We start from the raw sequence: 25,898 nt of genomic DNA, 5'->3' as shown, positions 1-25,898 counted from the left end.
CTTCTGTTAAGTTTCCGTTTCCTCGAGAAATCCGCTTGGGAAGTTCGAAATTCTATTCTGGTTCCATTTTATCGTATCACAGGCATAATAATAGCTTTACATTCGCTATTTTCTTCTTCTTATTTTTTTTTCTATTTTCTGCGATTATTTAGCGATTTTTGTTGTCATGAGCCGATTCTGTGCGGAAGAGTATGACGCAGATTACTCCGGAGACGGTTAACTCATTAAAAACAATTATTTCGACTGTTTTATCCATAATTTACGTAAACGGTCGCGACACGAGGACTTCCCAGGGAGGTCACCCATCCTAGCTCTGCCATCGCGCCAGAACGCTTAACTTCATAGTTCTGATTGGGCGAGAGCAGTGGCGCGTATTGTCCATCGCCGCCCACTCCACACGTACTCGAGGGATATAAGAATAAACATCCCACTCAATGTCGGGTGCGATCATACAACACTAATGCACCGGATCCCATCAGAACTCCGAAGTTAAGCGTGCTTGGGCGAGAGCAGTAATAGGATGGTAACACCCTGGGAAGTCCTCGTGTTGCACCCCTTTTCGGGTTTTTCTAATTTTGATTACTTGTTGACAGACGATATTCGGCTCAAATCATCTGAATCTCGATCGGGACCAGATAAGACATGTGAAATCAATGTAGCTCGTGCACTGCCAGATTTGGACAAAATTGTAGGCTAATTTGATTGTAAACGAGCAAATGAACGAGACTCATTACTCAGCAACGAGATGGCAAGATTTCAGTCCAATTCCTTCTCTAAAACCCTCTAATTTGCGATTTTCCGCTTCTGTTAAGCTTCCGTTTCCTCGAGAAATCCGCTTAGGAAGTTCGAAATTCGATCCGGTTCCATTTTAACGTATCCAGGCATAATAATAGCTTTACATTCGCTATTTTATTCTTCTTATTTTTTTTCTATTTTCTGCGAACATTTAGCGATTTTTTTTGTCATGAGCCGGATCTGTGCGGAAGGATATAACCCAGATTACTTCGGAGACGGTTAACTCATTAAGAACAATTATTTCGAATATTTTTTTCCATAATTTACGTAATTAGTCCGGACACGAGGAATTTCCAGGGAGGTCACCCATCCTAGCTCTGCCATCGCGTCAGAACGCTTAACTTCGTGGTTGTGATTGGACGAGAGCAGTGCCCCGTGTTATCCATCGCCGCCTGCTCCACACGTACTCGAGGGATATAAGAATAAACATCCCACTAAATGTCGGGTGCGATCATACCAGCACTATTGCACCGGATCCCATCAGAACTCCGAAGTTAAGCGTGCTTGGGCGAGAGCAGTACTAGGATGGGAGACCCCCAGGGAAGTCGTCGTGTTGCACCCCTTTTCGTGTTTTTCTATTTTTGATTGATTACTTTTTGACAGACGATTTTCGGCTCAAATCATGTGAATCTCGATCGGATCAGATAAGACATGTGAAATCAACGTAGCTCGGGCACTGCCAGATTTGGACAAAATTGTAGGCTAATTTGATTGTAAACGGGCAAACGAACGAGACTAATAACTCCGCAATGAGATTGCAAGATTTCAGTCGAATTCCTTCACTAAAACCCTTTAATTTGCGATTTTCCGCTTCTGTTAAGCTTCTTTTTCCTCGAGAAATCCGCTTAGGATGTTTGAAATTCGATTCCGGTTCAATTTTATCGTATCCCAGGCATATTAATAGCTTTACATTCGCTATTTTCTTCTTCTTATTTTTTTTCTAGGTTTCTGGGAACATTTAGCGATTTTTGTTGTCGTGAGCCGGTTCTGTGCGGAAGGGTATGACGCACATTACTCCGGAGATTGTTAACTCATTAAAAATAATTATTTCGACTGGTTTATCCTTAATTTACATAAACGGTAGCGACACGAGGACTTCCCTGGGAGGTCACCCATCCTAGCTCTGCCATCGCGCCAGAACACTTAACTTCATGGTTCTGATTGGGCGAGAGCAATGCCGCGTGTTGTCCATCGCCGTCCGCTCCACACGTACTCGAGGGATATAAGAATAAACATCCCACTCAATGTCGGGTGCGATCATACCATAACTAATGCACCGGATCCCATCAGAACTCCGAAGTTAAGAGTGCTTAGGCGAGAGTAGTACTAGGATGGGTGACCCCCTAGAAAGTCCTCGTGTTGCACCCATTTTCGTGTTTTTCGATTTTTGATTGATTACTTGTTGACAGACGATTTTCGGCACAAATCATCTGAATCTCGATCGGGATCAGATAAGACATGTGAAATCAACGTAGCTCGGGCACTGCCAGATTTGGACAAAATTGTAGACTAATTTGAATGTAAACTGGCAAACGAACGAGACTCATTACTCCGCAATGAGCTAGCGAGATTTTAGCCGAATTCCTTCTCTAAGACCCTCTAATTTGCGATTTTCCGCTTCTGTTAAGCTTCCGTTTCCTCGAGAAATCCGCTTAAGAAGTTCGAAATTCGATTCCGCTTCCATTTTATCGTATCTCAGGCATAATAATAGCTTTACATTCGCTATTTTCTTCTTCTTATTTTTTTTTTCTATTCTCTGGGAACATTTAACGATTTTTGTTTGTCGTGAGCCGGTTCTGTACGGAAGGGTATGACACAGATTACTCCGGAGACGGTTAACTCATTAAAAAAAATATTTCGACTGTTTTATCCATAATTTACGTAAACAGTCGCGACACGAGAACTTCCCAGGGAGGTCACTCATCCTAGCTCTGCCATCGCGCCATAACGCTTAACTGCATGGTTCTGATCAGGCGAGAGTAGTGCCGCGTGTTGTCCATCGCCGCCCGCTCCACACGTACTCGAGGAATATAAGAATAAACATCCTACTCAATGTCGGGTGCGATCATACCAGCCCTAATGCACCGGATCCCATAAGAACTTCGAAGTTAAGCGTGCTTGGGCGAGAGCAGTACTAGGATGGGTGACCCCCTCGGAAGTCCTCGTGTTGCACCCCTTTTCGTGTTTTTCTATTTTTGATTGATTAATTGCTGACAGACGATTTTCGGCTCAAATCATCTGAATCTCGATCGGGACAAGATAAGACATGTGAAATCAACGTAGCTCGAGGACTGACAGATTTGGACAAAATTTTAGGCTAATTTGATTGTAAACGGGCAAACGAACGAGACTCATTACTCCGCAATGAGCTGGCGAGATTTCAGCCGAATTCCCTCTCTAAGACGACCCTCTAATTTGCGATTTTCCGCTTTTGTTAAGCTTCCATTTCCCCGAGAAATCCGCTTAGGAAGTTCGAAATTCGATTCCGGTTTCATTTTATCGTATCCGAGGCATAATAATAGCTTTACATTCGCTATTTTCTTCTACTTATTTTTTTTCTATTTTCTGGGAATATTTAGGGATTTTTGTTGTCGTGAGCCGGTTCTGTGTGGAAGCGTATGACGCAGATTACTCCGGAGACGGTTAACTCATTAAAAACATTTATTTCGACAGTTTTATCCATAATTTACGTAAACGGTCGCGACATAAGCACTTCCCAGGGAGGTCACTCATCCTAGCTCTGCCATCGCGCCAGAACGCTTAACTTCATGGTTCTGATTGGGCAAGAGCAGTGCCGCGTGTTGTCCATCGCCGCCCGCTCCACACGTATTCGAGGGATATAAGAATAAGCATCCCACTCAATGTCGGGTGGGATTATACCAGCACTAATGCACTGGATCCCATCCGAACTCCGATGTTAAGCGTGCTTGGGCGAGAGCAGCACTAGGATGAGTGACCCCCTGGGAAGTCCTCATGTTGCACCCCTTTTCGTGTTTTTCTATTTTTGATTGATTATTTGTTGACAAACGATTTTCGCCTCAAATCGTCTGAATCTCGATCGTGATCAGATAAGACATGTGAAATCAACGTTGCTTGGGCATTGCCAGATTTGGATAAAATATTGGGCTAATTTGATTGTAAACGGGCAAACGAACGGGTTACTCCGTAATGAGCTGGCGAGATTTTAGCCGAATTCCTTCTCTAAGACCCTTTAATTTGCAATTTTCAGCTTCTGTTAAGCTATCGTTTCCTCGAGAAATCCGCTTAGGAAGTTCGAAATTCGATTCCGGTTCCATTTTATCATATCTCGAGCATAATAATAGCTTTCAATTTTGTTGTCGTGAGCCGGTTCTTTGCGGAAGGGTATGACGCATATTACTCCGTAGATTGTTAACTCATTAAAAACTATTATTTCGACTGTTTTAGCCATAATTTACGTAAACGATCACGACACGAGGACTTCTCAGGAAGATCACCCATCCTAGCTCTGCCATCGCGCCAGAACGCTTAACTTCATGGTTCTTATTGGGCGAGAGCAGTGCCGCGTGTTGTCCATCGCCACCCGCTCCTTATGTACTCGAGGAATATAAGAATAAACATCCCACTCAATGTCTGGTGCGATCATACCGGCACTAATGCACCGGAGCCCATCAGAACTCCGAAGTTAAGCGTGCTTGGGCGAGAGCAGTACAAGGATGGGTGACCCCCCAAAAAGTCCTCGGGTTGCACCCCTTTTCGTGTTTTTAAATTTTTGATTGATTATTTGTTGACAGACGATTTTCGGCTCAAATCATCTGAATCTCGATCGGGACAAGATAAGACATGTGAAATCAACGTAGCTCGGGCACTGCCGGATTTGGACAAAATTGTAGGCTAATTTTATTGTAAACGGGCAAACGAACGAGACTCATTACAACGCAATGAGCTGGCGAGATTTTAGCCGAATTCCTTCTCTAAGACCCTCTAATTTGCGATTTTTCGCTTATGTTAAGCTTCCGTTTCCTCGAGAAATCCGCTTAGGAAGTTCGAAATTCGATTCCGGTTACATTTATTCGTATCCCAGGCATAATTATAGCTTTACATTCGCTATTTTCTTCTTCTTATTTTTTTTCTATTTTCTGGGAACATTTAGCGATTATTGTTGTCGTGAGACGGTTCTGTTCGGAAGGGTATGACACAGATTACTCCGGAGACGGTTAACTCATTAAAAACAATTATTTCGACTGTTTTATCCATAATTTACGTAAACGGTCGCGACACGAGGACTTCCCAGGGAGGTCACTCATCCTAGCTCTGCCATCGCGCCAGAACGCTTAACTTCATGGTTCTGATTGGGCGAGAGCAGTTCCGCGTGTTGTCCATCGCCGCCCGCTCGGCACGTACTCGAGGAATATAAGAATAAACATCCCACTCAATGTCGGGTGCGATCATACCAGCACTAATGCACCGGATCCCATCAGAACTTCGAAGTTAAGCGTGCTTGGGCGAGAGCAGTACTAGGATGGGTGACCCCCTCGGAAGTCCACGTGTTGCACCCCTTTTCGTGTTTTTCTATTTTTGATTGATTAATTGCTGACAGACGATTTTCGGCTCTAATCATCTGAATCTCGATCGGGACAAGATAAGACATGTGAAATCAATGTAGCTCGGAGACTGACAGATTTGGACAAAATTGTAGGCTAATTTGATTGTAAACGGGCAAACGAACGAGACTCATTACTCCGCAATGAGCTGGCGAGATTTTAGCCGAATTCGCTTCTGTTAAGTTGCTGTTTCCTCGAGAAATCCGCTTAGGAAGTTTGAAATTCGATTCCGGTTCCATTTTATCGTATCCGAGGCATAATAATAGCTTTACATTCCCAATTTTTTTCTACTTATTTTTTTCTATTTTATGGGAACATTTAGCAATTTTTGTTGTCGTGAGCCGGTTCTGTGCGGAAGGGTATAACGCAGATTACTCCGGAGACGGCTAACTCGTTAAAAACAATTATTTCGACTTTTTTATCCATAATTTACGTAAACGGTCGCGACACGATGACTTCTTAAGGAGGTCACCTATCCTAGCACTGCCATCGCGTCAGAACGCTTAATTTCATGGCTCTGATTGGGCGAGAGTAGTGCCGCGTATTGTCCATCGCCGCCCGCTCCTCACGTACTCGAGGGATATAAGAATAAACATTTCACTCAATGTCGGGTGCGATCATACCAGCACTAATACACCGGATCCCATCAGAACTCCGAAGTTAAGCGTGCTTGGGCGAGAGCAGTACTAGGATGGGTGACCCCTTGGGAAGTCCTCGCGTTGCACCCCTTTTCGTGTTTTTCTATTTTTGATTGATTACTTGTTAACTGACGATTTTCGGCTCAAATAATCTGAATCTCGATCGGGACCAGATAAGACATGTGAAATAAACGTAGCTCAGGCACTGCCGGATTTGGACAAAATTGTAGGCTAATTTTATTGTAAACGGGCAAACGGACGAGACTCATTATTCCACAATGAGCTGGCGAGATTTTATCCGAATTCTTTCTCTAAGACCCTCTAATTTGCAATTTTCCGCTTCTGTTAAGCTTCTATTTCCTCGAGAAATCCGCTTAGGAAGTTCGAAATTCGATTCCGGTTACATTTAGTCGTATCCCAGGCATAATTATAGCTTTACATTCGCTATTTTCCTTTTCTTATTTTTTTTTCTATTTTCTGGTAACATTTAGCGATTTTTGTTGTCGTGAGCCGGTTCTGTGCGAAAGGGTATGACACAGATTACTCCGGAGACGGTTAACTCATTAAAAACAATTATTTCGACAGTTTTATCCATAATTTAAATAAACGGTCGCGACACGAGGACTTCCCAAGGAGGTCACCCATCATAGCTCTGCCATCGCGCCAGAACCTTAACTTCATTGTTCTGATTGGGCGAGAGTAGTGACGCGTGTTGTCCGTCGCCGCCCGCTCCACATGTACTCGAGGGATATAAGAAAAAACATCCCACTCAATGTAGGGTGCGATCATACCAGTACTAATACACCGGATCCCATCAGAACTCCGAAGTTAAGCGTGCTTGGGCAACAGCAGTACTAGCATGGGTGACCCCTTGGGAAGTTCTCTTGTTGCACTCCTTTTCCTATTTTTTTATTTTTGATTGATTACTTGTTGACAGACGATTTTTGCCTCAAATCATCAGAATCTCGATCGGGACTAGATAAGACATGTGAAATCAATGTAGCTCGGGCATTGCCAGATTTGGACAAAATATTAGGCTAATTTGATTGTAAACGGGCAAACGAACGGGTTACTCCGCAATGAGCGGGCTAGATTTTAGCCGAATTCCTTCTCTAAGACCCTCTAATTTGCGATTTTCCGCTTCTGTTAAGCTTCCGTTTCCTCGAGAAATCCGCTTAGGAAGTTTAAAATTCGATTCCGGTTCCATTTTATCGTATCTAAGCATAATAATAGCTTTACATTCGCTATTTCTTCTTCTTATTTTTTTTCAATTTTCTGGGAACATTTAGCGATTTTTGTTGTCGTGAGTCGGTTCTTTGCGAAAGGGTATGACGCAGATTACTCCAGAGACGGTTAACTCATTAAAAACAATTATTTCGACTGTTTTAGTCATAATTTACGTAAACGATCACGACACGAGGACTTCTCAAGAAGGTCACCCATCCTAGCTCAGCCATCGCGCCAGAACGCTTAACTTCATGGTTCTTATTGGGAGAGAGCAGTGCCGCGTGTTGTCCATCGCCACCCGCTCCTTATGTACTCGAGGAATATAAGAATAAACATCCCACTCAATGTCCGGCGAGTCATACCGGCACTAATGCAACGGATCACATCAGAACTCCGAAGTTAAGCGTGCTTGGGCGAGAGCAGTACTAAGATGGGTGACCCCCTGGGAAGTCCTCGTGTTGCACCTCTTTTCGTGTTTTTTAATTTTTGATTGATTATTTGTTGACAGACGATTTTCGGCTCAAATCATCTGAATCTCGATCGGGACCAGATTAGACATGTGAAATCAACGTAGCTCGGGCACTGCCGGATTTGGACAAAATTGTAGGCTAATTTTATTGTATACGGGCAAACGGACGAGACTCATTAATACGCAAAGTGCTGGCGAGATTTTAGCCGAATTTCTTCTCTAAGACCCTCTAATTTACGATTTTCCGCTTCTATTAAGCTTCCGTTTCCTCGAGAAATCCGCTTAGGAAGTTCGAAATTCGATTCCGGTTCTATTTTTTCGTATCCCAGGCATAATAATAGCTATACATTTGCTATTTTCTTCTTCTTATTTTTTTTCTATTTCTTTGGAACATTTAGCGATTTTTGTTGTCGTGAGCCGGTTCTGTGCGGAAGGGTATGACGCATATTACTCCGGAGACGGTTAACTCATTAAAAACAATTATTTCGACTATTTTATCCATAATTTCCGTAAACGGTCACGACACGAGGACTTTCCAGGGAGGTCACCCATCCTAGCTCTGCCATCGCGCCAGAACGCTTAACTTCATGGTTCTTATTGGATGAGAGAAGTGCCGCGTGTTGTCCATCGTCGCCCGCTCCACACGTACTCGAGGGATATAAGAATAAACATCCCACTCAATGTCGGGTGCGATCATACTAGCACTAATACACCGGATCCAATCAGAACTCCGAAGTCAAGCGTGCTTGGGCGAGAGCAGTACTAGGATGGGTGACCCCTTGGGAAGTCCTCTTGTTGCACTCCTTTTCGTGTTTTTCTATTTTTGATTAATTACTTGTTGACAGACGATTTTCGGCTCAAATCATCTGAATCTCGATCCTGACCAGATAAGACATGTGAAATCATTGTAGCTCGGGCACTGCCAGATTTGAACAAAATATTAGGCTAATTTGATTGTAAACGGGCAAACGAACGGGTTACTCCGCAATGAGCTGGCAAGATTTTAGCCGAATTCCTTCTCTAAGACCCTATAATTTGCGATTTTCCGCTTTTGTTAAGCTTCTGTTTCCTCGAGAAATATGCTTAGGAAGTTCGAAATTCGATTCCTTCGCTATTTTTTTCTTCTTATTTTTTTCTATTTTCTGGGAACATTTAGCGATTTTTGTTGTCGTGAGCCGGTTCTGTGCGGAAAGGGTATGACGCAGATTACTCTGGAGATGGTGAACTCATTAAAAACAATTATTTCGTCTGTTTTAGCCATAATTTACGTAAACGGTCACGACACGAGGACTTCTCAGGAAGGTCTCTCATCCTAGCTCGGCCATCGCGCCAGAATCCTTAACTTCATGGTTCCTAATGGGCGAGAGCATGCCGCGTGTTGTCCATCGCCACCCGCTCTACATGTACTCGAGGGATATAAGAATAAACATCCCACTCAATGTCAGGTGCTATCATACCAGCACTAATGCATCGGATCCCATCAGAACTCCGAAGTTAAGCGTGCTTGGGCGAGAGCAGTACTAGGATTGGTGACCCTCTGGGAAGTCCTCGTGTTTCACCCCTTTTCGTGTTTTTCTATTTTTGATTGATTACTTGTTGACAGACGATTTTTGGCTCAAATCATCTGAATCTCGATTGAGACCAGATAAGACATGTGAAATCAACATAGCTTGGGCACTGCCGGATTTGGACAAAATTGAAGGCTACTTTAATTGTAAACGGGCAAACGAACGAGACTCATTACTCCGCAATGAGCTGGCGAGATTTTAGTCGAATTCCTTCTCTAAAACCCTCTAATTTTCGATTTTTCGCTTCTGTTAAGTTTTCGTTTCTTCGAGAAATCCGCTTAGGAAGTTCGAAATTCGATTCCGGTTCAATTTTTTCGTATCCCAGGCATAATAATAGCTTTACATTCGCTATTTTCTTCTTCTTATTTTTTTCTATTTCTTTGGAACATTTAACGATTTTTGTTGTCGTGAGCCGGTTCTGTGCGGAAGGGTATGACGAAGAATAATCCGGAGATGGTTAACTCATTAAAAAAAATTATTTCGACTGTTTTATCCATAATTTACATAAACGATCGCGACACGAGGACTTCCCATGGAGGTCACCCATCCTAGCACTGCCATCGCGCTAGAACGCTTAACTTCATGGTTCATATTGGGCGAGAGCAGTGCCGCGTGTTGTCCATCGCCGACCGCTCCACACGTACTGAATAAGAATAAACATCCCACTCAATGTTGGGTGCGATCTTACCAGCACTTATGCACCGGATCCCATCATAACTCCGAAGTTAAGCGCGCCATGGCGAGAGCAGTACTAGGATGCGTGACCCCCTGGGAAGTCCTCGTGTTGCACCCCTTTTCGTGTTCTTAAATTTTTGATCGATTGCTTGTTGACAGACGATTTTCGGCTCAAATCATCAGAATCTCGATCGGGACCAGATAAGACATGTGAAATCAACGTAGCTCGGGCACTGCCGGATTTGGACAAAATTGTAGGCTAATTTGATTGTAAACGGGAAAACGAACGAGACTCATTACTGCGAAATGAGGTGGCGAGATTTTAGCCGAATTCCTTCTGTCAGACCCTGTAATTTGCGATTTACCGCTTTTGTTAAGCTTCTGTTTCCTCGAAAAATCTGCTTAGGAAGTTTGAAATTTGATTCCGGTTCCAATTAGCGATTTTTGTTGTCATGAGCCGGTTCTGTGCGGAATAGTATGACGCAGATTACTCCGGAGACGGTTAACTCATTAAAAACAATTATTTCGACTGTTTTATCCATAATTTACGTAAACGGTCGCGACACGAGGTTTTTCCATCGAGGTCACCCATCCTCGCTCTGCTATCGCGCCAGAACAGTTAACTTCATGGTTCTGATTGGGTGAAAGTAGTGCCGCGTATTGTCCATCGCCGCCCGCTACACACGTACTCGAGGAATATAAGAATAAACATCCCACTCAATGTCGGATGCAATCACACGAGCATTAATGCACCGGATCCCATCAGAACTCCGAAATTAATCGTTCTTGGGCGAGAGGAAGTCCTCGTGTTGTACACCTTTTCGTGTTTTTCTATTTTTGATTACTTGTTGACAGACGATTTTCGGCTCAAATCATCTGAATCTCGATCGGGACCAGATAAGACATGTGAAATCAACGTAGCTCAGGCACTGCTGGATTTGGACAAAATTGTGACCTAATTTGATTGTAAACGGGCAAACGAACGAGACTCATTACTTCGCAATTAGCTGGCGAGATTTTAGCCGAATTCCTTCTCTAAGACCCTCTAATTTGCGATTTACCGCTTATGTTAAGCTTTCATTTCCTCGAAAAATCCGCTTAGGCAGTTCGAAATTCGATTCCGGTTCCATTTTATCGTATCCCTGGCATAATAATAGCTTTACATTCGTTATTTCCATCTTTTTTTTATCTATTTTTTGGGAACATTTATCGATTTTTGTTGTCGTGAGCAAGCTCTGTGCGGAAGGGTATGACGCATATTACTCCGGAGACTGTTAACTCATTAAAAACAATTATTTCGACTGTTTTAGGCATAATTTACGTAAACGATCGCGACACGAGTACTTCCCAGGGAGGTCATTCATCCTAGCTCTGTCATCGCGCCAGAACGATTAAATTCATGGTTCTGATTGAGCGAGAGCAGTGCCGCGTGTTGTCCATCGCCGTCCGCTCCACACGTACACAAAGGATATAAGAATAAACATCCCACTCAATGTCGGGAGCGATCATACCAGCACTAATGCACCAGATCCCATCAGAACTCCGAAGTTAAGCGTGCTTGGGCGAAAGCAGTACTAAGATGGGCGACCCGACCACCTGGGAAGTCCTGGTGTTTCACCCCTTTTCGTGTTATTCTATTTTTGATTACTTGTTGACAGACGATTTTCGGCTCAAATCATCTGAATCTCGATCAGGACCAGATAAGACAAGTGAAATCAACGTAACTCGGGCACTGCCGGATTTGGACTAAATTGTAGGCTATTTTGATGGTAAACGGGGGCAAACAGACGAAACTCATTACTCCGCAATGAACTGGCGAGATTTTAGCCAAATTCCTTCTCTAAGACCCTCAAATTAGCGATTTTCCGCTTCTGTTAAGCTTGCGATTCCTCGAAAAATTTGCTTAGGAAGTTCGAAATTCGATTCCGGTTCCATTTTACCGTATCACAGGCATAATAATAGCTTTACATTCGCTATTTTCAACTTATTTTTTATTCTATTTTCTGGGAGCATTGAGCGATTTTTGTTGTCATGAGCCGGTTCTGTGCTGAAGGGTATGACGCAGATTACTCCGGAGACGTTTAACTCATTAAAAACAATTATTTCGACTGTTTTATCCATAATTTACGTAAACGATCGCGACACGGGGACTTACCATGGAAGTCACCCATCATAGCTCTGCCATCGCGCCAGAAAGCTTAACTTCATGGTTCTGATTGGGTGAAAGCAGTGCCGCGTGTTGTCCATCGTCGCCCGCTCCACACGTACTCAAGGGATATAAGAATAAACATCCCACTCAATGTCGGGTGCGATCATACCATCACTAATGCACCGGATCCCATCAGAACTCCGAAGTTAAGCGCGCTTGGGCGAGTGCAGTACCAGGATGGGTGACCCCCTGGGAAGTCCTCGTGTTGCACCCCTTTTCGTGTTTTTTAATTTTTTATTGATTGCTTGTTGACAGACGATTTTCGGCTCAAATCATCTGAATCTCGATCGGTACCAGATAAGACATGTGAAATCAACGTAGCTCGGGCACTGCCGGATTTGGACAAAATTGTAGGCTAATTTGATTGTAAACGGGCAAACGAACGAGACTCATAACTACGCAATGAGGTGGCGAGATTTTAGCCGAATTCCTTCTCTAAGTCCTTGTAATTTGCGATTTACCGCTTCTGTTAAACTTCCGTTTCCTCGAAAAATCTGCATAGGAAGTTTGAAATTCGATTCCGGTTCCATTTTATCGTATCTCAGGCATAATAATAGCTTTACATTCGCTATTTTCTTCCTCTTATTTTTTTCTATTTTTGTGGAACATTTATCGATTTTTGTTGTCGTGAGCTGGTTCTGTGCGGAAGGGTATGACGCAGATTAATCCAGAGACGGTTAACTCATTAAAAACAATTATTTCGACTGTTTTATCCCTAATTTACGTAAACGGTCGCGACACGAGGACTTCTCAGGGAGGTCACCCATCATAGCTCTGCCATCACGCCAGAATGCTTAACTTCATGGTTCTGATTGGGCAAAAGCAGTGCCGCGTGTTGTCCATCGCCGCCCGCTCCACACGTACTCGAGGGATATAAGAATAAACATTCCACTCAATGTCAGGTGCGATCATACGAGCACTAATGCACTGGATCCCATCAAAACTCCGAAGTTAAGCGTGCTTGGGCGAGAGAAGTACTAGGATGGGTGACCCCCTGGGAAGTCCTCGTGTTGTACTCCTTTTTGTGTTTTTCTTTTTTTGATTACTTGTTGACAGACGATTTTCGGCTCAAATCATCTGAATCTCTATCGGGACCAGATAAGACATGTGAAATCAACGTAGCTCGTGCACTGCTGGATTTGGACAAAATTGTGACCTAATTTGATTGTAAACGGGCAAACGAACGAGACTCATTACTTCGCAATGAGCTGGCGAGATTTTAGACGAATTCCATCTCTAAGACCCTCTAATTTGCGATTTACCGCTTCTGTTAAGCTTCCGTTTCCTCGAGAAATCCGCTTAGGAAGTTCGAAATTTGATTCCGGTTCCATTTTATCGTATCCCAGGCATTATAATAGCTTTACATTCGTTATTTTCTTCTTCTTTTTTTATCTATTTTTTTAAAACATTTAGCGATTTTTGTTGTCGTGAGCCGTTTCTGTGCGGAAGGGTATGACGTAGATTACTCCGGAGACGGTTAACTCATTAAAAACAATTATTTCGAGTGTTTTAGCCATAATTTACGTAAACGATCGCGACACGAGGACTTCCCATGGATGTCACCCCTCCTAGCTCTGCCATCGCGCCAGAACGCTTAACTTCATTGTTCTGATTGGGCGAGAGCAGTGCCGTGTGTTGTCCATCGTCGCCCGCTCCACACGTACCCGCGGGATATAAGAATAAACATTCCACTCAATGTCGGCTGCGATCATACCAGCACTAATGCACCGGTTCCCATCAGAACTCCGAAGTTAAGCGTGCTTGGGCGAGAGCAGTACTAGGATTGGTGACCCCTTGGGAAGTCCTCGTGTTGCACCCCTTTTCCTGTTTTTCTATTTTTGATTACTTGTTGACAGACGATTTTCGGCTCAAATCATCTGAATCCCGATCGGGACCAGATAAGACATGTGAAATCAACGTGGCTCGGGCACAGCTGGATTCGGACAAAATTGTAGGATAATTTGATTGTAAACGGGGGAAAACGGACGAGACTCATTACTCCGCAATGAACTGGCGAGATTTTAGCCAAACTCCTTCTCTAAGACCCTCAAATTAGCGATTTTCCGCTTCTGTTAAGCTTGCGATTCCTCGAAAAATCCGCTTAGGAAATTCGAAATTCGATTCCGGTTCCATTTTATCGTATCACAGGCATAATAATAGCTTTACATTCGCTATTTTCATCTTTTTTTTTTTATTTTCTGGGAGCATTGAGCGATTTTTGTTGTCATGAGCTGGTTCTATGCTGAAGGGTATGACGCAGATTACTCCGGAGATGGTTAACTCATTAAAAACAATTATTTCGACTGTTTTATCCATAATTTACGTAAACGATCGCGACACGGGGACTTACCATGGAAGTCACCCATCCTAGCTCTGCCATCGCGCCAGAACGCTTAACTTCATGGTTCTGATTGGGTGAGAGCAGTGCCGCGTGTTGTCCATCGTCGCCCGCTCCACACGTACTCAAGGGATATAAGAATAAACATCCCACTCAATGTCGGGTGCGATCATACCAGCACTAATGCACCGGATCCCATCAGAACTCCGAAGTTAAGCGCGTTTGGGCGAGAGCAGTACCAGGATGGTTTACCCCCTAGGAAGTCCTCGTGTTGCACCCCTTTTCTTGTTTTTTAATTTTTTATTGATTGCTTGTTGACAGACGATTTTCGGCTCAAATCATCTGAATCTCGATCGGGACCAGATAAGACATGTGAAATCAACGTAGCTCGGGCACTGCCGGATTTGGACAAAATTGTAGGCTAATTTTATTGTAAATGGGCAAACGGACGAGACTCATTACTCCGCAAAGAGTTGGCGAGATTTTAGCTAAATTTCTTCTCTAAGACCCTCTAATTTGCGATTTACCGCTTCTTTTAAGCTTCCGTTTCCTCGAGAAATCCGCTTATGAAGTTCGAAATTCGATTCCGGTTACATTTTATCGTGTCCCAGGCATAATAATAGCTTTACATTCGTTATTTCCTTCTTTTTTTTATCTATTTTTTGGGAACATTTAGTGATAGTTGTTGTCGTGAGCCGGTTCTGTGCGGAAGGGTATGACGTAGATTACTTCGGAGAGGGTTAACTCATTAAAAACAATTATTTCGACAGTTTTAGCCATAATTTACGTAAACAGTCGCGACACGAGGACTTCCCAGGGAGGTCACCATCCTAGCTCTGCCATCGTGCCAGAACGCTTAACTTCATGGTTTTGATTGGGCGAGAGCAGTGCCGCGTGTTGTCCATCGCCGCCCGCTCCAAACGTGCTCGAGGGATATAAAAAGAAACATCCCACTCAATGTCGCGTGCGATCATATCAGCACTAACGCACCGGATCTCATCAGGACTCCGAAGTTAAGTGTGCTTGGACGAGAGCAGTACCAGGGTGGGTGACCCCCTGGGAAGTCCTCGGGTTGCATCCTTTTTCGTGTTTTTCTATTTTTGATTACTTGTTGACAAACGATTTTTGGCTTAAATCATTTGAATCTCGATCAGAACCAGATAAGACATGTGAAATCAACGTTGCTCGGGCACTGCCGGATTTGGAAAAAATTGTAGGCTAATTTGATTGTAAACGGGCAAACGAACGAAACTCATTACTCCGCAATGAGCTGGAAAGATTTTAGCCGAATTCCTTCTCTAAATCCCTCAACTTTGCGATTTTCCGCTACTGTTAAGCTTGCGATTCCTCAAAAAATCCGCTTAGGAAGTTCGAAATTCGATTCCGGTTCCATTTTATCGTATCCCAGGCATAATAATAGCTTTATATTCGCTATTTTTTCCTTCTTATTTTTTTTTTCTATTTTCTGGGAACATGTAGCGATTTTTGTTGTCGTGAGCCGGTTCTGTGCTGAAGGGTATGACGCAGATTACTCCGGAGACGGTTAACTCAATTAAAACAATTATTTTGACTGTTTTATCCATAATTTACGTAAACGGTCGCGAAACGAGGACTTACCATGGAAGTCACCCATCCTAGCTTTGCCATCGCGCCAGAACGCTTAACTTCATGGTTCTGATTGGGCGAGAGCAGTGCCGCGTGTTGTCCATCGTCGCCCGCTCCACACGTACTCAAGGGATATAAGAATAAACATCCCACTCAATGTCAGGTCGTGTTTTTTAATTTTTTACTGATTGCTTGTTGACAGACGATTTTCGGCTCAAATCATCTGAATATCGATCGGGACCAGATAGGATATGTGAAATCAACGTAGCTCGGGCACTGCTGAATTTGGACAAAATTGTAGGCTAATTTGATTGTAAACGGGCAAACAAACGAGACTCATTACTGCGCAATGAGGTGGCGAGATTTTGGCCGAATTCCTTCTCTTAGACCCTGTAATTTGCAATTTACCGCTTCTGTTAAGCTTCCGTTTCCTCGAAAAATCTGCATAGGAAGTTTGAAATTCGATTCCGGTTCCATTTTATCGTATCTCAGGCATAATAATAGCTTTACATTCGCTATTTTCTTCTTCTTATTTTTTTATTATTTTTGTGGAACATTTATCGATTTTTGTTGTCGTGAGCCGGTTCTGTGCGGAAGGGTATGACGCAGATTAATCCAGAGACGGTTAACTCATTAAAAACAATTATTTCGACTGTTTTATCCCTAATTTACGTAAACGGTCGCGACACGAGGACTTCCCAGGGAGGTCACCCATCCTAGCTCTGCCATCGCGCCAGAACGCTTAATTTCATGGTTCTGATTGGGCGAGAGCAGTGCCGCGTGTTGTCCATCGTCGCCCGCTCCGCATGTACTCGAGGGATATAAGAATAAACATCCCACTTAGTGTCGGGTGCGATCATACCAGCACTAATGCACCGGTTCCCATCAGAACTCCGAAGTTGGGCGTGCTTGGGCGAGAGCAGTACTAGGATGGGTGACCCCCTGGGAAGTCCTCGTGTTGCTCCTCTTTTCGTGTTTTTCTATTTTTGATTACTTGTTGACAGACGATTTTCGGCTCAAATCATCTGAATCTCGATCGGGACCAGATAAGACATGTGAAATCAACGTAGCTCGGGCACTGCCGAGTTTGGACAAAATTGTAGCCTAATTTGATTGTAAATGGGCAAACGAACGAGACTCATTGCTCCGCAAAGAGCTGGCGAGATTTTAGCCGAATTCCTTCTCTAAGACCCTCTAATTTGCGATTTACAGTTCTTGTTAACGTTTTGTTTCCTCGAAAGATCCGCTTAGGAAGTTTGAAATTCTATTCTAGTTCCATTTTATCGTATCCCAAGCATAATAATAGCTTTACATTCGCTATTTTATTCTTCTTATTTTTTTACTATTTTTGTGGAACATTTATCGATTTTTGTTGTCGTGAGCCGGTTCTGTGCGGAAGGGTATGACGCAGATTAATCCGGAGACGGTTAACTCATTAAAAACAATTATTTCGATTGTTTTATCCCTAATTTACGTAAACGGTCGCGACACGAGGACTTCCCAGGGAGGTCACCCATCCTAGCTCTGCCATCGCGCCTGAACACTTAACTTCATGGTTCTGATTGGGCGAGAGCAGTGCCGCGTGTTGTCCATCGCCGCCCGCTCCGCACGTACTCGAGGGATATAAGAATAAACATCCCACTTAATGTCGGGTGCGATCATACCAGCACTAATGCACCGGTTCACATCAGAACTTTAAAGTTAGGCGTGCTTGGGCGAGAGCAGTACTAGGATGGGTGACCCCCTGGGAAGTCCATGGTTGCTCCCCTTTTCGTGTTTTTCTATTTTTGATTACTTGTTGACTGACGATTTTCGGCTCAAATCATCTGAATCTCGATCGGGACCAGATAAGACATGTGAAATGAACGTAGCTCGGGCACGGCTGGATTTGGACAAAATTGTGACCTAATTTGATGGTAAACGCGCAAACGAATGAGACTCATTGCTTCGCAATGAGCTGGCGAGATTTTAGCCGAATTTCCTCACTAAGAACCTCTAATTTGCGATTTACCGCTTCTGTTAAGCTTCCGTTTCCTCGAGAAATCTACTTAGGCAGTTCGAAATTCGATTCCGGTTCCATTTTATCGTATCCCAGGCATAATAATATCTTTACATTCGCTATTTTGTTATTCTTATTTTTTTTCTATTTACTGGGAACATTTAGCGATTTTTGTTGTCGTGAGCCGGTTCTGTGCGAAAGGGTATGACGCAGATTACTCCGGAGACGGTTAACTCATTAAAAACAATTATTTCGACTGTTTTATCTATAATTTACGTAAACCTTCGCGACACGAGGACTTCCTAGAGAGGTCACCCATCCTAGCTTTGCCATCGCGCTAGAACGGTTAACTTCATGGTTCTGATTGGGGAAGAGCAGTACCGCGTGTTGTCCATTGCCGTCCGCTTCACACGTACTAGAGGGATATAAGAATAAACATCCCACTCAATGTCGGGTGCCATCATACCAGCACTAATGCACCGGATCCCATCTGAACTCCGAAGTTAAGCGTACTTGGGCGAGGGCACTACTAGGATGGGTGACCCCTTGGGAAGTCCTCGTGTTGCACCCCTTTTCGTGTTTTTCTATTTTTAAATGATTACTTGTTGACTGACGATTTTAGGCTCAAATCATTTGAATCTCGATCGGTACCAGATAAGACATGTGAAATCAACGTAGCTCGGGGAGTGCCAAATTTGGACATAAATGTAGGTCAATTTGATTGTAAACGGGCAAACGAACGAGACTCATTACTCGGCAAAGAGCTGGCGAGATTTTAGACGAATTCCTTCTCTAAGACCCTCTAATTTGCGATTTTTCTTTTCTGTTAAGTTTTTGTTTCCTCAGATCCCATCAGAACTTCGAAGTTAAGCGTGAATGGGCGAGAGTATTACTAGGATGGGTAACCTCCTGGGAAGTCCTCGTGTTGCACCCCATTTCGTGTTTTTCAATTTTTGATTGATTACTTGTTGACAGATGATTTTCGGTTCAAATCATCAGAATCTCGATCGGACCAGATTAGACATGTGAAATCAACGTAGCTCGGGCACTGTCGGATTTGGACAAAATTGTAGGCTAATTTGATTGTAAACGGGCAAACGAACGAGACTCATTACTCGGCAATGAGCTGGCGAGATTTTAGCCGAATTCCTTCTCTAAGACCCTCTAATTTGCAATTTTCCTCTTCTGTTAAATTTCTGTTTCCTCGAGAAATCCGCTAAGGAAGTTCGAAATTCGATTCCGGTTTTATTTTATCGTATCCCAGGCATAATAATAGCTTTACATTCGCTATTTTCTTCTTCTTATTTTTTTTCTATTTTCTAAGAACATTTAGCGATTTTTGTTGTCGTGAGCCGGTTCTGTGCGGAGGGGTATGACGCAGATTACTTCGGAGACGGTTAACTCATTAAAAACAATTATTTCGACAGTTTTATCCATAATTTACGTAAACGATCGTGACACAAGCACTTACCAGGGAGATCACCCATCCTAGCTTTGCCATCGCGCCAGAACGCTTAACTTCTTGGTTCTGATTGGGGGAGAGCAGTGCCGCGTGTTGTCCATTGCCGTCCGCTCCACACGTACTAGAGGGATTAAAGATTAAACATCCCACTCAATGTCGGGTGCCATCATACCAGCACTAATGCACCGGATTCCATCAGAACTCCGAAGTTAAGCGTGCTTGGGCGAGGGCAGTACTAGGATGGGTGACACCCAGAGAAGTCCTCGTGTTGCACCCCTTTTCGTGTTTTTCTATTTTTGATTGATTACTTGTTGACTGACGATTTTTGGCTCAAATCATCTGAATCTCGATCGGGACCAGATAAGACATGTGAAATCAACGTAGCTCGGGCAGTGCCGGATTTGGACATAATTGTAGGCCAATTTGATTGTAAACGGGAAAACGAGCGAGACTCATTACTCGGCAAAGAGCTGGCGAGATTTTAGCCGAATTCCTTCTCTAAGACCCTCTAATTTGCGATTTTCCGCTTCTGTTAAGCTTTCGTTTCCTCGAGAAATCCGCTTAGGAAGTTCGAAATTCGATTCCGGTTCTATTTTATCGTATCCCAGGAATAATAATAGCTTTACATTCGCTATTTTGTTCTTCTTATTTTTTTCTATTTACTGGGAACATTTAGCGATTTTTGTTGTTGTGAGCCGGTTCTGTACGAAAGGGTATGACGCAGATTAATCCGGAGACGGTTAACTCATTAAAAACAATTATTTTGACTGTTTTATCCATAATTTTCGTAAACGGTCGCGACACGAGGACTTCCCAGGGAGGTCACCCATCCTAGCTCTACCATCGCGCCAGAACGCTTAACTTCATGGTTCTGATTGGGCGAGAGCAGTGCCGCGTGTTGTACATCGCCTCCCGCTCTACACGTACTCGAGGGATATAAGAATAAACATCCCACTCAATGTCAGGTGCGATCATACCAGCACTAATGCACCGGATCCCATCGGAACTTCGAAGGTAAGCGTGCTTGGGCCAGAGTAGTACTAGAATGGGTGACACCCTGGGTAGTCCTCGTGTTGCACCTCTTTTCTTGTTTTTCTATTTTTGATTACTTGTTGATAGACGATTTTCGGCTCAAATCATTTGAATCTCGATCGGGATCATATAAGACGTGAAATCAACGTAGCTCGGGCACTGCCGAATTTAGACAAAATTGTAGGCTAATTTGATTGTACACGGGCAAACGAACGAGACTCATTACTCGGCAATGAGCTGGCGAGATTTTAGCCAAATTCCTTCTCTAAGACCCTCTAATTTGCAATTTTCCGCTTCTGTTAAGCTTCTGTTTCCTCGAGAAATCCACTTTGGAAGTTCAAAATTCGATTTCGGGTCCATTTTATTGTATCCCAGACATAATAATTATTTTACATTTGCTATTTTCTTCTTTTTATTTTTTTTTCTATTTTCTGGGAACATTTAGCGATTTTTGTTGTCGTGAGCCGGTTCTGTGCGGAAGAGTATGACGCAGATTACTCCGGAGACGGTTAACTCATTAAAAACAATTATTTCGACTGTTTTATACATAATTTACGTAAACGGTCGCGACACGAGAACTTCCCAGGGAGGTCACCCATCCTAGCTCTGTCATCGCGCCAGAACGCTTACTTCATGGTTTTGATTGGGTGAGAGCAGTGCCGCGTGTTGTCCATCGTCGTCCGCTTCACACGTACTCGAGGGATATAAGAATAAACATCCCACACAATGTTGGGTGCGATCATACCAGCACTAATGCACCGGGTCGCATCAGAACTCCGAAGTTACGCGTGCTTGGGCGAGAGCAGTACTAGGATGGTTGACCCCCTGGAAAGTCCTCATGTTGCACCCCTTTTCGTGTTTTTCAATTTTTGATTGATTACATGTTGACAGACGATTTTCGGCTCAAATCATCTGAATCTCGATCGGGAATAGATTAGACATGTGAAATCAACGTAGCTCGGACAATGTCGGATTTGGACAAATTGTAGGCTAATTTGATTGTAAACGGGCAAACGAACGAGACTCATTACTCGGCAATGAGCTGGCGAGATTTTAGCCGAATTCCTTCTCTAAGACCCTCTAATTTGCGATTTCCCGCTTCTGTTAAGCTTTCGTTTCCTCGAGAAATCCGCTAATGAAGTTCGAAATTCGATTCCGGTTCCATTTTATCGTATCTCAGGCATAATAATAGCTTTACTTTCGCTATTTTTTCTTCTTATTTTTTTTCTATTTTCTGGGAACATTAACGATTTTTGTTGTCGTGAGCCGGTTTTGTGCGGAAGGGTATGACGCAGATTACTCCGGAGACGGTTAACTCATTAAAAACAATTATTTCGACTGTTTTATCCATAATTTTCGTAAAAGGTCGCGACATGAGGGCTTCCTAGGGAGGTCACCCATCCTTGCTCTGCCATCGCGCCAGAACGCTTAACTTCAAGGTTCTGATTGGGCGAGAGCAGTGCCGCGTGCTGTCCATCGCCTCCCGCTCCACACGTACTCGAGGGATATAAGAATAAACATCCCACTCAATGTCGGGTGCGATCATACCAGCACTAATGCACCGGATCCCTTCGGAACTCCGAAGTTGAGCGTTCTTGGGCGAGAGCAGTACTCGGATGGGTGACCCCTTTGGAAGTCCTCGTGTTGCACCCCTTTTCGTGTTTTTCTATTTTTAAATGATTACTTGTTGACTGACGATTTTAGGCTCAAATCATTTGAATCTCGATCGGTACCAGATAAGACATGTGAAATCAACGTAGCTCGGGGAGTGCCAGATTTGGACATAAATGTAGGTCACTTTGATTGTAAACGGGCAAACTAACGAGACTCATTACTCGGCAAAGAGCTGGCGAGATTTTAGCCGAATTCCTTCTCTAAGACACTCTAATTTGCGATTTTTCGCTTTTGTTAAGTTTCCGTTTCCTCGAGAAATCCGCTTAGCAAGTTCCAAATTCGATTCCGGTTCCATTTTATCGTATCCCAGGAATAATAATAGCTTTACATTCGCTATTTTGTTCTTCTTATTTTTTTTCTATTTTCTGGAAACATTTAGTGATTTTTGTTGTCGTGAGTCGGTTCTGTGCGGAAGGGAATGACGTAGATTACTCCGGAGATGGTTAACTCATTAAAAACAATTATTTCGACTGTTTTATCCATAATTTTCGTAAACGGTCGCGACACGAGCACTTCCCAGGGAGGTCACCCATCCTAGCTCTACCATAGCGCCAGAACGCTTAACTTCATGGTTATTTTTGGGCGAGAGCAGTGCCGCGTGTTGTACATCGCCTCCCGCTCCACACGTACTCCAAGGATATAAGAGTAAACATCCCACTCAATGTTGGGTGCGATCATACCAGCACTAATGCATCGGATCCCATCAAACCTCCGAAGTTAAGCGTGCTTGGGCGAGAGCAGTACTAGGATGGGTGACTTCCTGGGAAGTCCTTGTGTTGCACCTCTTTTCGTGTTTTTCTATTTTTTATTACTTGTTGACAGACGATTTTCAGCTCAAATCATCAGAATCTCGATCCGGACCAGATAAGACATGTGAAATCAACGTAGCTCGGGCAGTGCCGGATTTGGACATAATTGTAGGCCAATTTTATTGTAAACGGGCAAACAAACGAGACTCATTACTCGGCAAAGAGCTGGCGAGATTTCAGCCGAATTCCTTCACTAAGACCCTCTAATTTGCGATTTTCCGCTTTTGTTAAGCTTCCGTTTCCTCGAGAAATCCACTTAGGAAGTTCGAAATTCGATTCCGGTTCCATTTTATCGTATCCCAGGAATAATAATAGCTTTACATTCGCTATTTTGTTCTTCTTATTTTTTTTCTATTTACTGGGAACATTTAGCGATTTTTGTTGTCGTGAGCCGGTTTTGTGCGGAAGGGTATGACGCAGATTACTCCGGAGACGGTTAACTCATTAAAAACAATTATTTCGACTGTTTTATCCATAATTTTCGTAAACGGTCGCGACACGAGGACTTCCCAGGGATGTCACCCATCCTAGCTCTGCCACGCGCTAGAACGCTTAACTTCATGGTTCTGATTGGGCGAGAGCAGTGCCGCGTGTTGTCCATCGCCTTCCGCTCCACACGTACTCGAGGGATATAAGAATAAACATCTCACTCAATGTCGGGTGCGATCATTCCAGCACTAATGCACCGGATCCCATCGGAACTCCGAAGTTAAGCGTGCTTGGGCGAGAGCAGTACTAGGATGGGTGACACGTCACCCCTGGGTAGTCCCTCTTGCACCTTTTTTGTGTTTTTCTATTTTTGATTACTTGTTGACAGACGATTTTGGCTCAAATCATATGAATATAGATCGGGACTAAATAAGACATGTGAAATCAACGTAGCTCGGGCACTGCCGGATTTGGACAAAATTGTAGGCTAATTTGATTGTAAAGGGGCAAACGAACGAGACTCATTACTCCGCAATGATCTGGCGAGATTTTAGCCGAATTCCTTCTCTAAGACCCTCTAATTTTCGATTTTCCGTGTCTGTTAAGCTTCTGTTTCTTCGAGAAATCCGCTTAGGAAGTTTGAAATTCGATTCCGGTTCCATTTTATCGTATCCCAGACATAATAATTATTTTACATTTGCGATTTTCTTCTTCTTTTTTTTTTTCTATTTTCTGGGAACATTTAGCGATGTTTGTTGTCGTGAGCCGGTTCTGCGCGGAAGAGTATGACGCAGATTACTTCGGAGACGGTTAACTCATTAAAAACAATTATTTCGACTGTTTTATCCATAATTTACGTAAACGGTCGCGACACGAGGACTTCCCAGGGAGGTCACCCATCCTAGCTCTGTCATCGCGCCAGAACGCTTAACTTCATGGTTTTGATTGGGTGAGAGCAGTGCCGCGTGTTGTCTATCGCCGCCCGCTCCACACGTACTCGAGGGATATAGATGTCACAGCTTTCCGGCGCCCAGGGCCCCCCCAATAATATGAGCCGAGCCCCAAGCACGGGTAGCGTTCATCATGCACCCATTGTCGATGGAAGACATGGAAATTATAAACAAATTTATAATTCCCCTTATTGGGCTTGATATTAATTTTGAATCTTATTAAAAATGAGGGTTTTTAATTTTGAAAGGTCTCATAATTAATTTTATTTAAAAGCTCGCCATGTTTGATCGTATGTTTGTCAGATTCATGCAACTATTTGTTATTATCATAATAATAACGCTATACTCATTATTTATAACACATGATGCATATATTATAAACAGTAACAAAACAAGGATGATCAATCGCCCCAAAACTAATGGCCCGTGTGAGCTAAACACGGGCCTAGGTCCAATCCTAGGGAAATGCATGGGATGCAAATGCAACTATTACATTAGCTTCCAATATTACATGTCTTCGATCTTCATAATCATCATGGCCACCAGCTTCCAATCTTGATCATCCACTATACTAATATTTACAAATAAATATTAATGGCAAATAGGGAATACATCTCATGGGGGTGGGAACGGGCCATAACCAAGCCCACTTTATAAATTGATAATTATTACAATCATTCAACACAAAATATCCTAGCATACACCTAGAAATTGGGTTTGGGCTTTTGATCATCCTTCATGCATAACTATCACATATCATACACCATCAATTAATTATCACAATAATTAATTGATCCAATATATATATCTTGATCCAATCACTAACCGCCACGATTATAACTAAATTAACAAAGTATACAAACTCCTTTGTCTACTTTCTAAGTAATTTATTTATAACGAATTTCTGTAAATCACCATTTACTATAAATAATTAAAGTCTACTTCAATTATTTATTTCATGAGAAAATATTTGCAAATTTTGTAAATTTAAACTTAAGGGCCCAAAAAATCATTTTTCACCAAAAACATTTTGGCCCATTTAAATTTCACAAATATGTTAGCCATCCAATGGCCCAACAACTCAAGGTCCATGACACTTTGATATTTCAAAACACCTTTTGAAAACCCTAGTCGTCATCGCCGTCGCCCGATTCCGGCCAACCCAAAATTTTTTTTTTTAATTTTTCAATGGGGCTGTTCGGGCAGCCCCTTGGGCTGCCCTTGCTGCCCGTTTCAGGCAGCCCAAAAAACGCCCAAATATGCCTTCATTTTTGTTGCAAAAAATCATCTCATGTGGTTAGAAATGGGTTCTCAATATAATATCATGTATATGCTACACAAACTAGTACCCTTAGCTCATGATACCACTTGAAAGAGGATCGGTTTTAGGTATTCAAATGCGCAACGGAAGTTCAAAATGTTTAAGGGCATGAAAA

The 25,898-nt window shown here is 43.1% G+C and overlaps 22 non-coding genes and 6 pseudogenes across 22 annotated transcripts; all 28 read left to right on the top strand.

Annotated features, from left to right (window-relative positions):
- The first annotated feature begins 439 nt into the window (after positions 1 to 439).
- LOC142510916 (5S ribosomal RNA) lies at positions 440 to 556 on the top strand (annotated as a pseudogene).
- A 682-nt stretch (positions 557 to 1,238) lies between these two features.
- On the top strand, positions 1,239 to 1,357 carry LOC142513903 (5S ribosomal RNA). Its single transcript, XR_012809826.1, has one exon. It is a non-coding gene; the product is annotated as a 5S ribosomal RNA (ribosomal RNA).
- Positions 1,358 to 2,044: 687 nt separating this feature from the next.
- On the top strand, positions 2,045 to 2,163 carry LOC142506953 (5S ribosomal RNA). Its single transcript, XR_012805223.1, has one exon. It is a non-coding gene; the product is annotated as a 5S ribosomal RNA (ribosomal RNA).
- Positions 2,164 to 2,852: 689 nt separating this feature from the next.
- LOC142515481 (5S ribosomal RNA) lies at positions 2,853 to 2,971 on the top strand. Its single transcript, XR_012811325.1, has one exon. It is a non-coding gene; the product is annotated as a 5S ribosomal RNA (ribosomal RNA).
- Positions 2,972 to 3,661: 690 nt separating this feature from the next.
- Positions 3,662 to 3,780, top strand: LOC142510185 (5S ribosomal RNA). Its single transcript, XR_012808311.1, has one exon. It is a non-coding gene; the product is annotated as a 5S ribosomal RNA (ribosomal RNA).
- Positions 3,781 to 4,408: 628 nt separating this feature from the next.
- LOC142508470 (5S ribosomal RNA) lies at positions 4,409 to 4,527 on the top strand. Its single transcript, XR_012806681.1, has one exon. It is a non-coding gene; the product is annotated as a 5S ribosomal RNA (ribosomal RNA).
- A 687-nt stretch (positions 4,528 to 5,214) lies between these two features.
- On the top strand, positions 5,215 to 5,333 carry LOC142513105 (5S ribosomal RNA). The gene has a single exon (XR_012809068.1). It is a non-coding gene; the product is annotated as a 5S ribosomal RNA (ribosomal RNA).
- A 654-nt stretch (positions 5,334 to 5,987) lies between these two features.
- Positions 5,988 to 6,106, top strand: LOC142508503 (5S ribosomal RNA). Its single transcript, XR_012806713.1, has one exon. It is a non-coding gene; the product is annotated as a 5S ribosomal RNA (ribosomal RNA).
- Positions 6,107 to 6,793: 687 nt separating this feature from the next.
- Positions 6,794 to 6,912, top strand: LOC142508257 (5S ribosomal RNA). Its single transcript, XR_012806479.1, has one exon. It is a non-coding gene; the product is annotated as a 5S ribosomal RNA (ribosomal RNA).
- Positions 6,913 to 7,590: 678 nt separating this feature from the next.
- On the top strand, positions 7,591 to 7,710 carry LOC142510763 (5S ribosomal RNA; annotated as a pseudogene).
- Positions 7,711 to 8,397: 687 nt separating this feature from the next.
- LOC142506294 (5S ribosomal RNA) lies at positions 8,398 to 8,516 on the top strand. Its single transcript, XR_012804589.1, has one exon. It is a non-coding gene; the product is annotated as a 5S ribosomal RNA (ribosomal RNA).
- A 639-nt stretch (positions 8,517 to 9,155) lies between these two features.
- On the top strand, positions 9,156 to 9,274 carry LOC142508581 (5S ribosomal RNA). The gene has a single exon (XR_012806788.1). It is a non-coding gene; the product is annotated as a 5S ribosomal RNA (ribosomal RNA).
- A 680-nt stretch (positions 9,275 to 9,954) lies between these two features.
- On the top strand, positions 9,955 to 10,073 carry LOC142510768 (5S ribosomal RNA; annotated as a pseudogene).
- Positions 10,074 to 11,452: 1,379 nt separating this feature from the next.
- LOC142511627 (5S ribosomal RNA) lies at positions 11,453 to 11,576 on the top strand (annotated as a pseudogene).
- Positions 11,577 to 12,259: 683 nt separating this feature from the next.
- Positions 12,260 to 12,378, top strand: LOC142514783 (5S ribosomal RNA). The gene has a single exon (XR_012810660.1). It is a non-coding gene; the product is annotated as a 5S ribosomal RNA (ribosomal RNA).
- A 686-nt stretch (positions 12,379 to 13,064) lies between these two features.
- On the top strand, positions 13,065 to 13,183 carry LOC142506732 (5S ribosomal RNA). The gene has a single exon (XR_012805014.1). It is a non-coding gene; the product is annotated as a 5S ribosomal RNA (ribosomal RNA).
- Positions 13,184 to 13,864: 681 nt separating this feature from the next.
- Positions 13,865 to 13,983, top strand: LOC142516571 (5S ribosomal RNA). Its single transcript, XR_012812358.1, has one exon. It is a non-coding gene; the product is annotated as a 5S ribosomal RNA (ribosomal RNA).
- Positions 13,984 to 14,663: 680 nt separating this feature from the next.
- LOC142516272 (5S ribosomal RNA) lies at positions 14,664 to 14,782 on the top strand. Its single transcript, XR_012812075.1, has one exon. It is a non-coding gene; the product is annotated as a 5S ribosomal RNA (ribosomal RNA).
- A 682-nt stretch (positions 14,783 to 15,464) lies between these two features.
- LOC142509073 (5S ribosomal RNA) lies at positions 15,465 to 15,583 on the top strand. The gene has a single exon (XR_012807262.1). It is a non-coding gene; the product is annotated as a 5S ribosomal RNA (ribosomal RNA).
- Positions 15,584 to 16,955: 1,372 nt separating this feature from the next.
- Positions 16,956 to 17,074, top strand: LOC142507411 (5S ribosomal RNA). Its single transcript, XR_012805670.1, has one exon. It is a non-coding gene; the product is annotated as a 5S ribosomal RNA (ribosomal RNA).
- A 683-nt stretch (positions 17,075 to 17,757) lies between these two features.
- On the top strand, positions 17,758 to 17,875 carry LOC142512156 (5S ribosomal RNA; annotated as a pseudogene).
- A 683-nt stretch (positions 17,876 to 18,558) lies between these two features.
- On the top strand, positions 18,559 to 18,677 carry LOC142515531 (5S ribosomal RNA). The gene has a single exon (XR_012811373.1). It is a non-coding gene; the product is annotated as a 5S ribosomal RNA (ribosomal RNA).
- Positions 18,678 to 19,726: 1,049 nt separating this feature from the next.
- Positions 19,727 to 19,845, top strand: LOC142517132 (5S ribosomal RNA). Its single transcript, XR_012812891.1, has one exon. It is a non-coding gene; the product is annotated as a 5S ribosomal RNA (ribosomal RNA).
- A 686-nt stretch (positions 19,846 to 20,531) lies between these two features.
- On the top strand, positions 20,532 to 20,650 carry LOC142509500 (5S ribosomal RNA). The gene has a single exon (XR_012807671.1). It is a non-coding gene; the product is annotated as a 5S ribosomal RNA (ribosomal RNA).
- A 681-nt stretch (positions 20,651 to 21,331) lies between these two features.
- LOC142509143 (5S ribosomal RNA) lies at positions 21,332 to 21,450 on the top strand. Its single transcript, XR_012807330.1, has one exon. It is a non-coding gene; the product is annotated as a 5S ribosomal RNA (ribosomal RNA).
- Positions 21,451 to 22,134: 684 nt separating this feature from the next.
- On the top strand, positions 22,135 to 22,253 carry LOC142507181 (5S ribosomal RNA). The gene has a single exon (XR_012805443.1). It is a non-coding gene; the product is annotated as a 5S ribosomal RNA (ribosomal RNA).
- A 687-nt stretch (positions 22,254 to 22,940) lies between these two features.
- LOC142517440 (5S ribosomal RNA) lies at positions 22,941 to 23,059 on the top strand. Its single transcript, XR_012813186.1, has one exon. It is a non-coding gene; the product is annotated as a 5S ribosomal RNA (ribosomal RNA).
- Positions 23,060 to 23,741: 682 nt separating this feature from the next.
- Positions 23,742 to 23,864, top strand: LOC142512649 (5S ribosomal RNA; annotated as a pseudogene).
- The last annotated feature ends 2,034 nt before the right edge of the window (positions 23,865 to 25,898 follow it).

Source organism: Primulina tabacum, chromosome 10, assembly GCF_025594145.1.
Source record: "Primulina tabacum isolate GXHZ01 chromosome 10, ASM2559414v2, whole genome shotgun sequence".
Classification (NCBI taxonomy): domain Eukaryota; kingdom Viridiplantae; phylum Streptophyta; class Magnoliopsida; order Lamiales; family Gesneriaceae; genus Primulina; species Primulina tabacum.
The sequence above is the reverse complement of the archived record's forward strand: the minus strand, read 5'-3'. Positions and strand labels throughout refer to the sequence as shown.